The following is a 15284-nucleotide window of genomic DNA, read 5'->3' as shown; positions in this document are numbered from 1 at the left end:
ATCACATTTATTAAAGGGTATTGCAGAAGTAACATCAGCTAAAGATATTGTAAAATATTATTTAAAGAAATGATTGCTAACTAACTGCTCACTATTGCCATCCAAATATAAACTGAATGCCATCTACCATGATCAGTTGCTCATGGATTTTTCCAGTGTATCTGAGAGACAGCATAATCAATTATATAAATTAATCTTAATTTCTTTCATATCCACCCTTATGACTTTTACTCTTTTGGAATTTTCCTCTATATCTGGCCACTCCATAGCTGTAAAACATCAGTTGCCATTGCTGGTTTGTGTCCACAGGACTCGTCACTGAAATCTCATCACATCAGGCACAGAAATAAGATGAAAACACTTTCTTCGGATAGTTTTTAATGAACTGATGCAAAAAATGGTCTTTCAGTCTACTACATGGTTTGACTGTGTGTACTTTGTACAGTTTCTGAACTGTTGAAGAGCAAGGCCAGCCGGGAAACTGCCTCATGCCCTGCTGATCAACACCCCTTCCCTGCCATCCTGCAGCGGCTCGCCCACCCGCACTCCTGCTCCAGAGACACTGCAATGCAGCTGGAGGACCCTTCAGCTCCTCCAGCACTCCTTTCAAAACTCCCATTCAGGGAGGTCTGATGCTGCCTGGAAGCCCATTAGCAGCTTCAACCTGAAAGTCACCCAATTTCCATTTGCAATGTGTTCGTCATCAGTGCTCTTACAGCAGCTTCCAATTCTTTCAGTATCTTTTTCACCACCTGCTCAGAGAACTTGCTCTGATTGGAAAACTTAAGCGATACTGAGGAAGCAGTGGAATTTACTTCCACCTCTGTGCTCCAAAATTTCATTTCTTTCTGGTTGATGTAGAACAAAATTCCCAACGTCTAACAAGACTCCCCTTTCTCTGATAAATTCAGCGGCACCCATCACCCCCATATATCTGTTTAGCTTTTGAAAAACTAATAGAAGACTGTACTATCGGAGAACATCTCTCAAATAAATGCTGCCTCCCTTTTCTTTTCCAAAATAAACTGGCCTGGTTTCAGCTCCTGCTTAATCTGATGAGCATAAATAAAAAGATGACACATGCAGAATTATTTTATGTTATTACTGCTGTCTTGTTCTGGGCCAAGCAAGAAAAAGTTAAAAGGGCATTCAGATAGTGACTGGTATGTAGATTATTATTGCAAGCAATTCTCTTGTGATCTGAGATTCATTACCAAACCATCTAGCTAAAAATGTTTACCAAATGAAAGAGACGACTCTCTCTGGATAAAACCAATTTCTGCAGAGATTCTACCACACAGAATTGGCAGTGGCTCTCCGTTGTCAGACTGGAGGCATGCTCTCTAAGTCCATCTGAGTCAGGGGAGAAATGGTAAATGATTTATCAGAATCATGGAGAAAATTTGAGATTGACTCGGGAGCCAAATCCATTCTCTAAACGTATAAATATACCCTCCGTGTTCCTATAGGGTAGCTTCTTACTCATTAAAATAAAACAAAAAAAAGAGATTTATATTAAGAACAAAATGACAGAATCGAGTTATGTATCGTAATGATAACAGAGCAGTGTGTATTTTCAGGTTAGCCTGTTCTGAAATGCTGTAGGACTGTCTCCAGATTCGGGTAAGGAGAAAATACTTGTGAATTCTCAAATAGCTTTCTAAATGGAGAAATAAACGTAGCTGGACTGTTCAGATTAACAAGCGTATGATTTCCTTCAAAATGGACCCGCTATTCGTTTTGGTGTTTGGATGGGAAAACGCCTGCAATTTGCCAAGCCAGGATCAACCAGATCTAAGAGCACTCAGCCGAACCCTGCTCGGTCACCCTGTACCATCCCCAACCCTGGCTCCCTCCACGTGCCTGTAGCTTCCAACAAAGGCAAGACACTCACCCTCTTGTTTCTAAGTTTGTGCTTATATTTTTCCCATAGGGATTGTTGGCAGGAAGTTTACCTTTCATGCAAATCCTCTGGATGTGAACCGTGTCTGAACGAAGGACTGCTGTGCCCACCCTAACTGCAGCTCGAACCGGGTTGCACGTTAATGAGTAACTTTACCATCAGCACGGTTGTGAAGGGGAGCAGTCACTCTTCCCCGTTTCTGCCTTCAGTGTCCTGCATTGTGCTTCGTGTAGAGTGGCATTTGGCAAGACTTTGAACATGCCTAACAGAGCAAGTAAAACAAGACAGAATCAAGATTTACATTTGCTCATCATGTCTGCTTTGAGTCTATTTTCCACAATAACACCATCAGGATGACAAGGACCTGAGCAGCACTGTTCCAGGCCGTCTCTGATGCTGAAGGCACGCGCACTGGCGGGGGCAGCTCCACATCACATCACCTCGTGCACCAGTCCTGGAAAATGATGTCTCACAAAACCAGACTAGGGCAGGTTCTACCTGGCTCTACCCGGGTCAGTGCTTGAGAAAAGCAGATTCCATTTTTTGTTTTTGTATGCAGAAATCTGGTCTCTCTTTCGTTCACACTTTGGTTTACTTATGTTACAAACAAAAGACCAGTCTGTGCGTGGCTGGGGGGAGCCCATGCCTCCAACCCTCTCCAGGGCTGCAAGCCTGCACAGCACCCCAGAACCACACATCCCAACACACCCCCCGGAACTCCAACAGCCAAGCCTCGCTTGACTGTTATATGAGTTTCAGGCCGTCTGGGGTGTCACATTCATCGCACGCCCTCATCCCTTCATCCGCCCTGCCTGTCTACAGCTCTTGAGGAGTATGGGATGACGCAGGTCTCCTCCTGAAGCAAGGGCGTGCGATCGCCAGCACAGTCATGCTCGGGGTGGATAGAGAATTGTCGATCCCGGCAGCACTGACTACGACCTGTTCTAGAAATATCCTCCTTGCTTCGGTCTTTGAACACTGCGACATAACAGAGATTAGCAATATTAATCTGTCCTTCTGTAAGGCAAGATGCTATGTAGGGAGAATTAAATAGGAGCATCCATGTTAGAACTAAAATGCGAAGCTGAACCCTCTGCAGGCTCGTGCCTTTCCTGGAGTGTGGTGCATGTGTCAGTGTTGGAGGGAGGCATGCTTGCCCGCTCCCTTTGTTTGGGATCTGGTTTTGCAAACAACCGTGGTATCCATTTCCTTGGCGTCCAAATTCTGTGAACAAGCAAAGCAAAGAACCAGCCATTTTATTCTTCTTTCAAAATGCATGAAAACCGCCACTGCCGCCTCCACGCTGCCACATAAAACACGAGTGCCCTGGCTGGGAGCAAGGGAGTACACCTAGTTAAATGATGAATGCTAACTTTGATTACCTGGCTTTCACTTTTTCATGTTCCTGTGAGTTCACTGAAAAACAAAAGCAGGCCTACCAACTAGTTCTTGAATGAACTAGAAATATTATTTTGTCTCTCACCAACTCAAAGTCTTTGTGCTAACAAAGATTTTCTCTAAACAGCTTTTCCCCTGAACTTGGAATGGTAATCAGTGGAGGCTGGGAACAGGCAAGTCGCTTGTTTTGGAGACGGAGGCCGAGCGCCATCTGCTGTTAGCAAGACTTCATGACAGTCTGAGCAAAGGGTTGGTTAACAGTAATTCAAGCCCTGGAACACTTTCTTGTGTGGTTCACTTTAGCAACAAAGGTCACTCTCGACCTACGTGGGGGAAAGTTTTTCAGCGTCCACATCATATTTAAAAGATATCACACAATGCTGCAGTCATCTCAAGTGACCTGTCGAGGTCACTGCCTTGAGGTTCCATGCTGTCACTGGCAGCCTGCCTTTGTTTAACTGCAGTTTGCTTCAAAGAGTAAGTAGGTTGTGGGGACAGAGGACGATCAGGAAAAATCATTTACTGAGCCTTTCTATGCAAGTGGATAGCATAACCCCTCTATTCAAACCCCATTCTTTAAAGGTCTGGTGATGTTTCTAACTTCATAAAATATATTTCAAAAGCAGAGAGAAAAAGGCAGAGATCTTTCAGCATGCAGTTCATTGCCTAAACGGCCACCATGGAGAACACTGCACAGGCAGAAGCCAGGAGCCTGGATTTCCTGAGAGACAGGAGCCCAGGCACATGGGCCATCTTCCATTGCTCTTTTAGAAGCAATAGCAGGGATCTGGATTGGAACTGGAACAGCCAGGACCTGAACCCAGGCACATGTGGGATATTGGCAGCCTGCCTTTCTGAGACACTCTCCACTTCACTATTTTTTTTCTTTTAAGATTGTACTTATTTTCATTGGAAAGGCAGATTTACAGGAAGAAGGGGAGACAGAGGAAGATCTTCCGTCCACTGGTTCACTCCCCAAATAGCTGCAATAGCCAGAGCTACACCAATCTGAAGCCAGGAGTCAGGAGCTTCTTCTGAATCTTCTGTGTGGGTGCAAGGTCGCAAGGCTTTGGGGCCAGCCTCCACTGCTTTCCCAGGCCACACACAGGGAGCTGGATGGTTAGCGGAGCTGCTGGGACACAAACCAATGCCAATATGGGATTCCAACACGTGCAAGGCCAGGATTTAGCCACTGAGTCACCACACCGTGCCATACTTAACTTCTTAAATAAGCAAAATGTAACAAGGATTACATCACTCTATAAAGAAAAAAAAAATCACAATGTAGTCTTACTGGCTCTGCTTCCTGCTATTTATTGATACACTTTTCTTAATTTGGCATTTTCTTCCTGTTTCTGGTATGTGCAGTGTGATCTAAGCATGGATTTTGTTTTCCTTTCAACAGCTTTTCGATGTAAAACTCTACTCTTTCTCTCTAGCAAATTTACTTAGCACAAATTTTTCATACATGACTTTTTTTTAAAGCAGCCTAAATTTGCAACTTATTTTTTTTACTGGCTTATTCTCATGTTATCAAAATGAGGAAAAAAATTTTGATCCAGATATATTAAAGCTCAGAAAATAACTTTTAAGTAAGCATTTAAAATGCAGTTTGCAATTTTTTAAAGTTATTTCTCCAAAAGAAATTTGTATAGATGAGGGAAAAAAAAAAAACACAGAAAGTTTTAGGTCTTAACAGGAAAATCCATTCTTACAGTGGATTTACCTTCCTTTATTTTGGAGCCCAAGCCTGTCATAACACATGCAATCATAAATCCACAGTCAGTGACACTAAACCTATTGGCTTCCGAGGGAAGCATTTCCAAACCATAAATATAGGCTGATTGAAAACCAAGGTCATGTCTACACGATGATTTATAGAGCTATTTAAAGAAAACCATCCAGGACTTAATCCAAACGAACAGAAACAATTTCCACAAATGGGAATGTACCCTGGGTGGAAATATTTGATGAAACAGATAGAAATATAGAGTTTTTAAGCTGCGCTCTTGCCATTTTGTGGACAAAAGACAAAGGAGAAGAAGCTAAATAAGTTCTTAAAACATCAATAACAGTAAAGATGAAAGGAACGAAACACCAGCCATGTTCCAGGAGAGTCGGGGCCTGTTTCTTTCCAGAATGTTCTATGCGAGCGCCAGCATCCCTGCCCTGCTTGCTTCCTGAATGTCTCCTGCTTCCAGTTCAGTCTCCTAGGTGATCATTCCCTCCGGGAAGTCAGCTGACTTCTCACAAGGTCAACTGGCTTTCCTCCACACCTCACAGCACAGGCTCCTTAACGTCTATCTTTATCCAAGTTGCAGTGTTAGACTGGGCCATTTCTGTCTCTCATACCGAATGGAAGGCTTCAGGAAGTTCTCACTAAATAATGAGTGTTGAATGCATAGCACCCAGCGTCTAGAATACAGAATTCTCCTCACCGAGTAGATGCTCCATACAAGGATGAATAAAGGAATAAACGGAAAAGCAGAAGTTGACCGTGTCCAGATGAACCCCTAATTTTGCATTTGTGTCTTTATGTGTTATATGCTCAACACAGTCTAGAAATAAAACGTTTAGCCATAATAAATGAAGTTAAAGCAAATTCTCAAGAATATAAGCTATTTGGTGGCATGCTAATGTTCTCGCAGATGGAGACTTGTCCCTTCCAATCAATCTATCCCCAATAGTAAAACATCACGTGTTTGATTGCACTTTTTTTTTTGCATGCATGCTGATATTCAAAAAGATAATAAAATTTCTGTATTAGTAAAATGCATTCCTTAACTCCATACTCTAATCACATGAGTGACACTGATATTTGTAGAAAATGTTGCTTACTTGATACGAACAACACAAGAATAGTCTTTTCAGTTAGAAGATAAGCAATCGTTTTTTGAAAAACTGAAAGAGGAGTCTGCACTGTGACCTAGAAGGGTCAAACCCCCGACTGCAGCAACAGGATCCCACCAGGAAAGTCTAGGCTGCTCCTCCTTTCAGCCAGCTCCCTGGTCAGGTGCCTGGGAAGGCAGCGAAGGATGGCCCAGGTGCTGGGAACCCTGCACCCGCATGGGAGAGCCAGGTTTCTGGCTTCAGACAGGCCCAGTTCTGGCTGTTGGGGCCATGTGGGGAATGGAACGGCAAACTGACGATCTCACTCCGTCTCTCTCCCTTTTTTGTCTCTCTCTCTCTCATAACTCTACCTATCAAATAAAGATAAATGTGTTATTTTTAAAACAATGAAAGATTGGGCTCAGCGGCGTGGCCTAGCAGCTAAAGTCCTCACCTTGAATGCGCCGGGATCCCATATGGGTGCTGATTCTAATCCCAGCAGCTCCACTTCCCATCCAGCTCCCTGCTTGTGGCCTGGGAAAGCAGTCGAGGACGGCCCAAAGCCTTGGGACCCTGCACCCGTGTGGGAGACCCGGAAGAAGTTCCTGGCTCCTGGCTTCGGATCAGCATAGCATTGGCCATTGGGCTCACTTGGGGAATGAATCATCAGATGCAAGATCTTGCTGTCTCTCCTCCTCTCTGTATATCTGACTTTCCAATAAATAAATAAATCTTAAAAAAAAAACTCTGAAAGAGTAACTGATTTTTTAATGTGCTTAATAAAAATTATTGCATGAGCCATTTTCTCAAATATATCTTATTTCTGCAAGCTAATATTTGCTGGTGGTGATTCGAAATAGGTTTATTCAATTAGGTCAGCATTTTTTTAAAATGTATGAAAGTCACTGACCTTGAATAGAAGAAGGTCAGCAAATATTTTATTGAGAAAATCAGATGTTAAAAAGTTCTATTCTCAAGGCCCATGAAGTCTCTGTCACAACAACTCCACTTGGCTGTTCCAGGAGAAAGCGGCCATCGGCATGACATGGACAAGCCGCTGCAGTGGTGAGCCAGGACACCGAAGCCAACAGGGAACCAGTGGATTCCGCCCACAAACAGCAGCATCAAACAAAGCGAGGCTTGAAATCTCAGAGAAATGAGAAATAGTTACTGACATCAGTTACAGTGTGATTCTCGGTTGAGCAACAGGGACCCCATGTCACGTTTTTAATTGTTCTAATATTATAACTCCCAGCTTCCACTCAGTGTATAACGGAAGCCAAACTCATGCCAGGCTCAAAAAGATTTCTGAAGTAATTTCTACGTTGATCTGTTTAAAGCCCTTTGGATGATCAATTTCCAACTATTTCCTTTATACTATTACATATGCCTTTATTGTGGATCCAACGAGCTGGCTTTCTTTCTCTTTCAACACATCAACACGGCATTTCACGGCTCAGTGCCACTCCCATTATAACCCCAGTACGTTCTTTTCTAACTTACCAGTCTCTACCATCTTCAGTCTGGTCCCGGGAATCCTGTACGTGACCTGGGGTTGGTCAACACCCTATGGGGAAGGGGGAGAGCGAACAGAAGCACAAACAACCTTTGCTTTTCTATTTTTATCATCCACTTGAGAGCTTGAGAGCCCCCAATCTGCAGAAATTCAACGAGCTCAAAAGTATTGCTTAAAAGGTCAAGAACCCAGCAAAATTTTTCAAACACAGTCTAGCCAAACAACAAAGATAAAATGTGGTGCTACCCCAGGGGTTGTTTACAGATTACATGAAACTGCACTGATATCTATTTTGAGACACTGGCCATCGGGCCTTACCACGAGACAACAAATAGCTTCTGTTAGGAAACTCTTTTAAAAACCACTATTCTCAAGAAGTGTTTGGAAACAAGTTGAATGTGTCTCATACAGAACAAGAGATCTGTGAAAAAATTAATATGGCTTTTGTGGAAAAAAGAGGATCAACACAGAGCCTCTGTGTAATCTCCTTCTCATATTTAAAAGGTCAAGACTGAAGAAACAATTTAAGACTGCATAGGGAGGCTCCATGGACCACACATGGGATGTGCAGAAAATCAGAATGTCTTTTGAGAAAAGGAACATAATTTCTGATTTCTACCTAATTCCTACTCTTACACTATGTCATGTCTACTAGTTTGTGCCAGCTAACTTCTATCAAGAACTACAAAGCATATTTGCTGAAACAAGTTTGAAATCAGTTTGATATTTAAATCAATCCCAAGCATTGTCAATACCCAGCAAATCCTTTAAAACGATAACGAAACACTTCAAGCCAGGTAGAGCAAAGCTCTAAAACAAGAAAGAAATCAACCTTCAATTCAAGATGGCTCATGCTTATGGACTTTGTTTCTGGAATGGTTGCAGACTAGTCCGCTGTTGCTGTGACAAGATAGTGTGCTGATCTTGGAATCATAGCTGATGACAACGAGAAAATATCAGTGTTTCAGGCCAGCTTTGCCAGAAATATTTCCCCCATGTTTTTTGGCTTAGTAAAACAAGCCATTACCTGGGACATGTTGTTCTCATGGTACAGAAACAGCACGTAATAATGAGAAGATATACTTAAGGTCCTTTAAAATCTCCACTCAGCACTGGTACATTGAGTCTCTATCAATATTTCATTGGGGAAAGCCACGCTCGTGGCCTCACTTGAACTCAGTGGGGCAAAAACATACTCTGTGACTCACAATCTTAATGAGGGCATAGCATAATTATGACAGAGAATGCTATGCCCCATAGGCTATAGACACAATCCATTAGACTAGACTTCATATAAACAATTGGAGTTAAAACCCAACTTTTATAGAAGACTTTTGTGACAAGATAACATAAAAACAAGTGAAGGGAATGCATCACTAGCGAGGAATTTCCACAAAAGCCAGGCAAAGACTTTTGTATTTGATAATGACAACTCCACAAAGCAGAGAGCGCAGCGGGTTATGGCAGCATGTAATTCCTTCAGCCTGAGCTGCTACACAGAGCAGGGGAAAGAAATATCATTTCCATCTCACTGAGAAGCTTTTTGACAGATATGTTTTTAAAACAAGGGAAAAAGAGACAAAAATGGTTTCCAGATATATAGACCAGTGTCAAATTAGGAGAGCCATTTGGGCATGAGAAAAATTGGTGAGTTCAATTTAAGACACACGGAATTTGAGATGGTAGCGGGTCATTCATTTGGGTATCTTCTGAAAACGTTTGGGAAAGCAGGGTGAGAGCGGATCTCATGGCTGCTTATTTAAAGATGAGAATAAGAGCCTTACTGTAATCATCACAGGTGTTGATAAGAGGGAAGTTACTGAAGGAGTCAACAGAATCGGGAAGTCAGGGCATACATCAGACAGAGGACTGAGTGACAGTCATAGATGAACCCAAAAAGGAAGACAACAGAGGAAGGAAAGCAGCCATCAAAACAAGTGTTGCAAAGCCGTCAGGGAAATGGCTCGACCATCACCTATGGCACCAGCAAGACCTGAGTAACTATGTGTTAACAATGCCTTTTCCAGATTATGGCAAGGCAACCCCACTGGGCTGCGTCTCACACACAAAATGGGTACAACTGGGACTAGAGACAATTGCTTTATAGTAGTGCTAAATTATGAATGTTCAAATACGGGTAAACCTCTGACAAAGCTCCTAAGAGAACCTGAACATAAAAGGGAGTGAGTGCCAACAGGAGTGAGTGCTAACAGTCAACAGTCATGTGTTCCAGCACTGTGATACTGTTTTTCTAATTCCTTCTCATTCTTTAGGTATCAGTTGAGTTGAAAGGCTTCCTAACTCATAATTTGAATTATGCAACATGTACTCTTTCCAAGTTTCCTATTCTCCTTCATGACATTTATCTTCATTCATTTATTTGTACATTTCTACAAGTCTGCCTTCCCGGTAAGACACAACACTAAGCTCAATACCACTTTTTGATGCTGCCTCTCTCTCATGATATAACTATGCTTCTTATTTCAGAGAAAATCAGGGAGATCAGGTACAAACCCTGCAGTTCTGCCTTTACATTATTTACGCTTTCCACCTATATCCTCTTACGCAAAGAATGTTTTTTACTCCTGATGAAGGTTGATTCCTCACTTTCCTCACAAATGCTTTCTTCTCTTCAGACTCTGTCTCTCTCTCTCCACATACACAATTTTAACTTCCAACCCTTTCTAAGGTGTAAATGAAAAACATCCCAGAGTTCCTGCTATTTGTAATCTTAAAATATCAGCTGCTTCCACCCTCTTCCATTAAGCATCATGCACCTCATTTGTTGCTTCTACAGCTCCAGGTGCCTAGAACATTCTAGGATGATTGCATTGTATCGGCTTCTAGATTTTCCTTCACCCTTAAACCACTGAATGACTTTCCTTGATAGGGTTTAGTGGAACTCCTCTGACCAATATTACCAATGCTATTTTGATACAAAAACAGATAAAATTAACCTTTCCTTTAGAGTTCTTGATTTTAAAGTAATATTCAGCTGTTTACGATCTCCTTAAAATCCAACTTCACATGGCTCTCCAAATACACTCTCTCCTGTGACACAGATCTGTTTCATGTCTGATCTTCTCGCTGATTTTTTTAAAATATTTGTAATTATCACTGTTTCTTTTTATTTTAAATGATTCCTTCTGAATGTCATCATTGTTTCCAAGACACACAAAAAAATACATCATGAGTTTCTAAGCATGGAATGAAAATGGAGGTACCATCTAGAAGAGACTGTCAATCAACATTGAGACAATGCTTAGCCACTTCTCAGTAGGCTAGCCTCCATTGTACAGTTCCTCTAGGTAAATATACGTACATGCATGTTTACCTATGCATCTACTAATCTTTTATTCTGCATGAAGGTTGCCTTATATCAGAGAAAACATATGATATTTACCGTTTGGAAATTGGCTTATTTCATTGAGCATAATGGTCTCTACCTGGGACCATTTTGCTGCAAGTGATAGAATTTTATTCTTTTTAATGCTTAAGTAGATTAATTGCAGTATGCCTCTCTACTCCCAAATAAAAGGATTTCCAATGAAACTGTTAAATATATATTGACAATAGGATGCTGGATTTTCTATTTTTGTCTATACCTACAATGTCTTGATACACTTAAATAGCACAATGATGGATTTGTGACTATTTCTGAAGGACTATACTATTGTAAAAATATGGGGGAAGGAAGGCAGAAATGGAGAGGGTGGATGGTGAAGTCCCTGAACCTATGGGACTGTATCATGAAAAAAAAATTTTTGAAACCTATTCAGAGTCCACTGGCTGACAGTCTCTTGATGGTTGGGGTTCCAAGATCAGCAGTTCAGTTCGAGAAATATCCAAAGAAACTTCATCTGAGTTGATCCCAGATCTGATTCTTGAGTGAGTTTGCTAGTACAGACTCCAACACTGTGCGTCACACCAATCGGCTTATGCATATGCTGGTCGTTGCGATTACTGGGTCCGTTCGGCTTCCAGCCCTGTCTTCCTTGTGAACCAATGGGTGTTGTAGTCCAGCTCGATTCTACCCACTTCATACTCGGTCTTCATGCAAACCAGTTGGAGCTGCAGCCTAGTTGAGGCGACTCCCCAAAACCCCTACCAGTTCTGCCCCCTACCCTGGTTCCCATGCTTGCCAGTATGCACTGCAGGCTTGTCCAGTCTGTCCCACATCCCAAGTAGCTCTCGCACACATCAATGGACATTGAAGCCTGGTTCTACCCAACCAACCTATTATCCAGCCCATACACCCACTGGCAGGTGCCTTCCTGTCAAGCCACCCCTGCTCCTAGCCTGGGTTTCGTGCTGTCCAGTGAGGGTGGTAACCCTGAGGGAGGTGCCCACTATTTCCCTACTAGGCCACACCCACTCCTAGAGTATGCAGTCTCCAGGTAGTTTTGGCATTTGACTTGTCAGAATTGGCTCCTAGTACCAGCCTCTGCCAGCTAACGCTGTGGCTAAGCCCAAACACCCCTCAACCCACTCTAATTTTAACTTGCACCAGTCAGAACAGTCAGCTCACCGTGAGGCCCACAGGTGCTATAGCCCTGCCTAGTCTGAACTGCCCCCATCCGTATTCACACTTCCCAATGGAAGTAGTTATCCAGCAGGGGTGCCCACGTTCCCCTGTTGGCTTTGCCTCCTCCCTGATTGTCACATGTGCTGGTTGTGTGCTGCAGCCACATCTGGTACGGCTCATCTCACCTTGGCATTACTTGTTGTGTACTGGTATGTGCTGCAACCAAACCTGGCTCGACCCACACTCTGTTCTGGTGCTCGGATTCACCAGAAGGTAATGTGAACAGATTCAGGCTGGTCTGCCCCCAACCCATGCCATGTGTATGCCAGTGGGATAATTTTCATTGCCTGTTTTGGGTTGTTCCCGATTGTGCTTCTTGCGCTTACCTGCATGGGACTGTGTCCTGCCAGAGAAGTTGCCCGGGCTCCTCCACCAGAACCTGTCCCAATGCCAGTTTTCGCGCATACCAGTGGGTCCATGAGCCAGCACTACTCAGTTCGCCTGCTATCCTAGGAGGAACAGTGGCTTTTCCTGCCTGGCCTCCGACCCAAGCTGGTTCTTGTTGTTGGATATTTCAACCCAGCCATGGCTCTTCCATACCCCTACCAAGCTCACACATGGTTCAGTAAGGGCTGAGACCTAACCTAGTCTGTCACACAACCCTCCCCGGTCCTCCAGAGCACCAGATGGTGTTGGAATTTGGCCTGGCTTGGTGCTTCCCATCCCAGTCCACAATTGTGCCAAGTGAGATTACGATCGTATCCTGATCAGAATGTAGCCTCAGTTCCAGCCCATGCGCTCCTTGGTGGGAAACTCAACCCAGCTAGGGTGTCCTGTTATTTCCCCAACCGGGCCTCTGCCCTGCCATAGAGCAGGTGTAGGCTGGTGGTTGTTCTGTCTCCGCTTGGCAGAGCCCCTCACTTGTCGTGGCCCCTTGGATGCTGTGGCTTAGTGCCTCTGCCTCACACAGATCAGTATGTGCAAGGACCTACCTGGCATGAGCTGTGCTCCAACCTGATTTCTGTTGTTACTTGTGAGTTAAGGTTTGTTCAGCCCTGCCCCTTCTGTCCCCTTCCAGTGGCAGCCCGGCCCACCCCACATCCTGTTTAAAGATGCACATTTGGGTGCTGCTGCCTTGACCTACCCTGACTGTTGTGGATTCCTTTACCCATGAGTGATGGCAGATGGCGTGGTCACACCTAGCTTAGACCATTGCAACCCCAGCTTGGGAACTAACCCGGGGGATTTGTATTCCAAAGGGTTGGGCCCACACAACCCCACAGAGCCTACCCCCAGCCCAAGTTCTCTTGTGTGCTGGAGAGTGTCTTGATCCTGCCAAATGTGACCACTCCACAACTCCAACACTCAGTCGGGCAATGGTACCCAACACTGCCAAAGAGGCCCCCATCCATAGCTTTGGTGTGGGCTAGTATATGGTGATCAGTGATGTTCTATACTAATATCCCATCTCTGTATTCATAATTGAGCTGTTGCATCTGTCTTACTAAAATTATCTTCTGGACACTTCCCCCAAACCACTAGGTCTTGGTCCCCTTGCCTGCTTGTATCTTTCATGACACTGTCACTGAGAATACCTGAAAATTCACTTTGCACCTACACTCAATCTAGTCTTAGTCATGAGTGACCCAGGCAGCAATTACATATGTTGAAAACCCCAGAGTTTGCCCTTCCGGGCGGCCAGCAGGCAAAGCCTGGCACCACTTGGTGCACTGGCCGCCCTGGGGGAGGCCGAGGACTCGTTCACTGCCTTGTGGCAGTGTCTTTGGCGTGAGTCCCCCGCATTGGGTCCGACCCGGCAGGGGCACCCCCCACAGTCGCCACTCTGCAGGGAGCGTCAGTTGCCCCCAAGCCCAAGGACCGAACTCCTCCCAAACTCCCCCAGCCGCATGGTCTTAGCAGCTGGGCGGAGCTAGGAATTTCCACCCAGTTCCCAAGTTCCCTCATGGCGGACTTACCCTGAGGGAAGAGCTCTCTTGGGTCCTGGGGGAGGCCGAGGACTCGTTCACTGCCTTGTGGCAGTGTCTTTGGCGTGAGTCCCCCGCATTGGGTCCGACCCGGCAGGGGCACCCCCCACAGTCGCCACTCTGCAGGGAGCGTCAGTTGCCCCCAAGCCCAAGGACCGAACTCCTCCCAAACTCCCCCAGCCGCATGGTCTTAGCAGCTGGGCGGAGCTAGGAATTTCCACCCAGTTCCCAAGTTCCCTCATGGCGGACTTACCCTGAGGGAAGAGCTCTCTTGGGTCCTGGGGGAGGCCGAGGACTCGTTCACTGCCTTGTGGCAGTGTCTTTGGCGTGAGTCCCCCGCATTGGGTCCGACCCGGCAGGGGCACCCCCCACAGTCGCCACTCTGCAGGGAGCGTCAGTTGCCCCCAAGCCCAAGGACCGAACTCCTCCCAAACTCCCCCAGCCGCATGGTCTTAGCAGCTGGGCGGAGCTAGGAATTTCCACCAATTAACATTCCTCTCTATATACTTAATACTGAGGCATCAATATCCATTCATGATGCTAAAGATTCTACCACACCCATGTTTGTAAATTTTGCTACTGTAAAATAAATCTGTGAACCATACTTCCTATAATAATTAGATACATAACCCAAAGATGCTTCATAAATGATGCATGTCAAAACAGTAACTCAACCTCTATCACATTTGTTGTTCTTCGTTTTGGCTCCATCTAAACAGGTGGGACATGACCTATCCAGAAAGCAAAAGGAAAAACTTGGAGCTGGGTATATATCCCTACGTCCCTTTCTTTACTTTCTTCTTTTTTTTTTAAGATTTATTTATTTTTATTGCAAAGTCAGATATACAGAGAGGAAGAGAGAGAGAGGAAGATCTTCCATCCGATGATTCACTCCCCAAGTGAGCCCAATGGCTGGTGCTGTGCTGATCTGGAGCCACGAGCCAGGAACCTCTTCCATGTCTCCCACTCAGGTGCATGGTCCCAAAGCTTTGGGCCGTCCTCAGGCCACAGGCAGGGAGCTGGATGGGAAGTGGAGCTGCCGGGATTAGAACCAGCGCCCATATGGGATCCCGGCGCATTCAAGGTTAGGCCACACCGCCGGGCCCATCCTTTGTTTACTTTTAACCA

The sequence above is a fragment of the Ochotona curzoniae genome, unplaced genomic scaffold, assembly GCF_017591425.1.
Source record: "Ochotona curzoniae isolate NIBS_2020 unplaced genomic scaffold, NIBS_Ocur_1.0 scaffold_4701, whole genome shotgun sequence".
NCBI lineage: Eukaryota > Metazoa > Chordata > Mammalia > Lagomorpha > Ochotonidae > Ochotona > Ochotona curzoniae.
The sequence above is the reverse complement of the archived record's forward strand: the minus strand, read 5'-3'. Positions refer to the sequence as shown.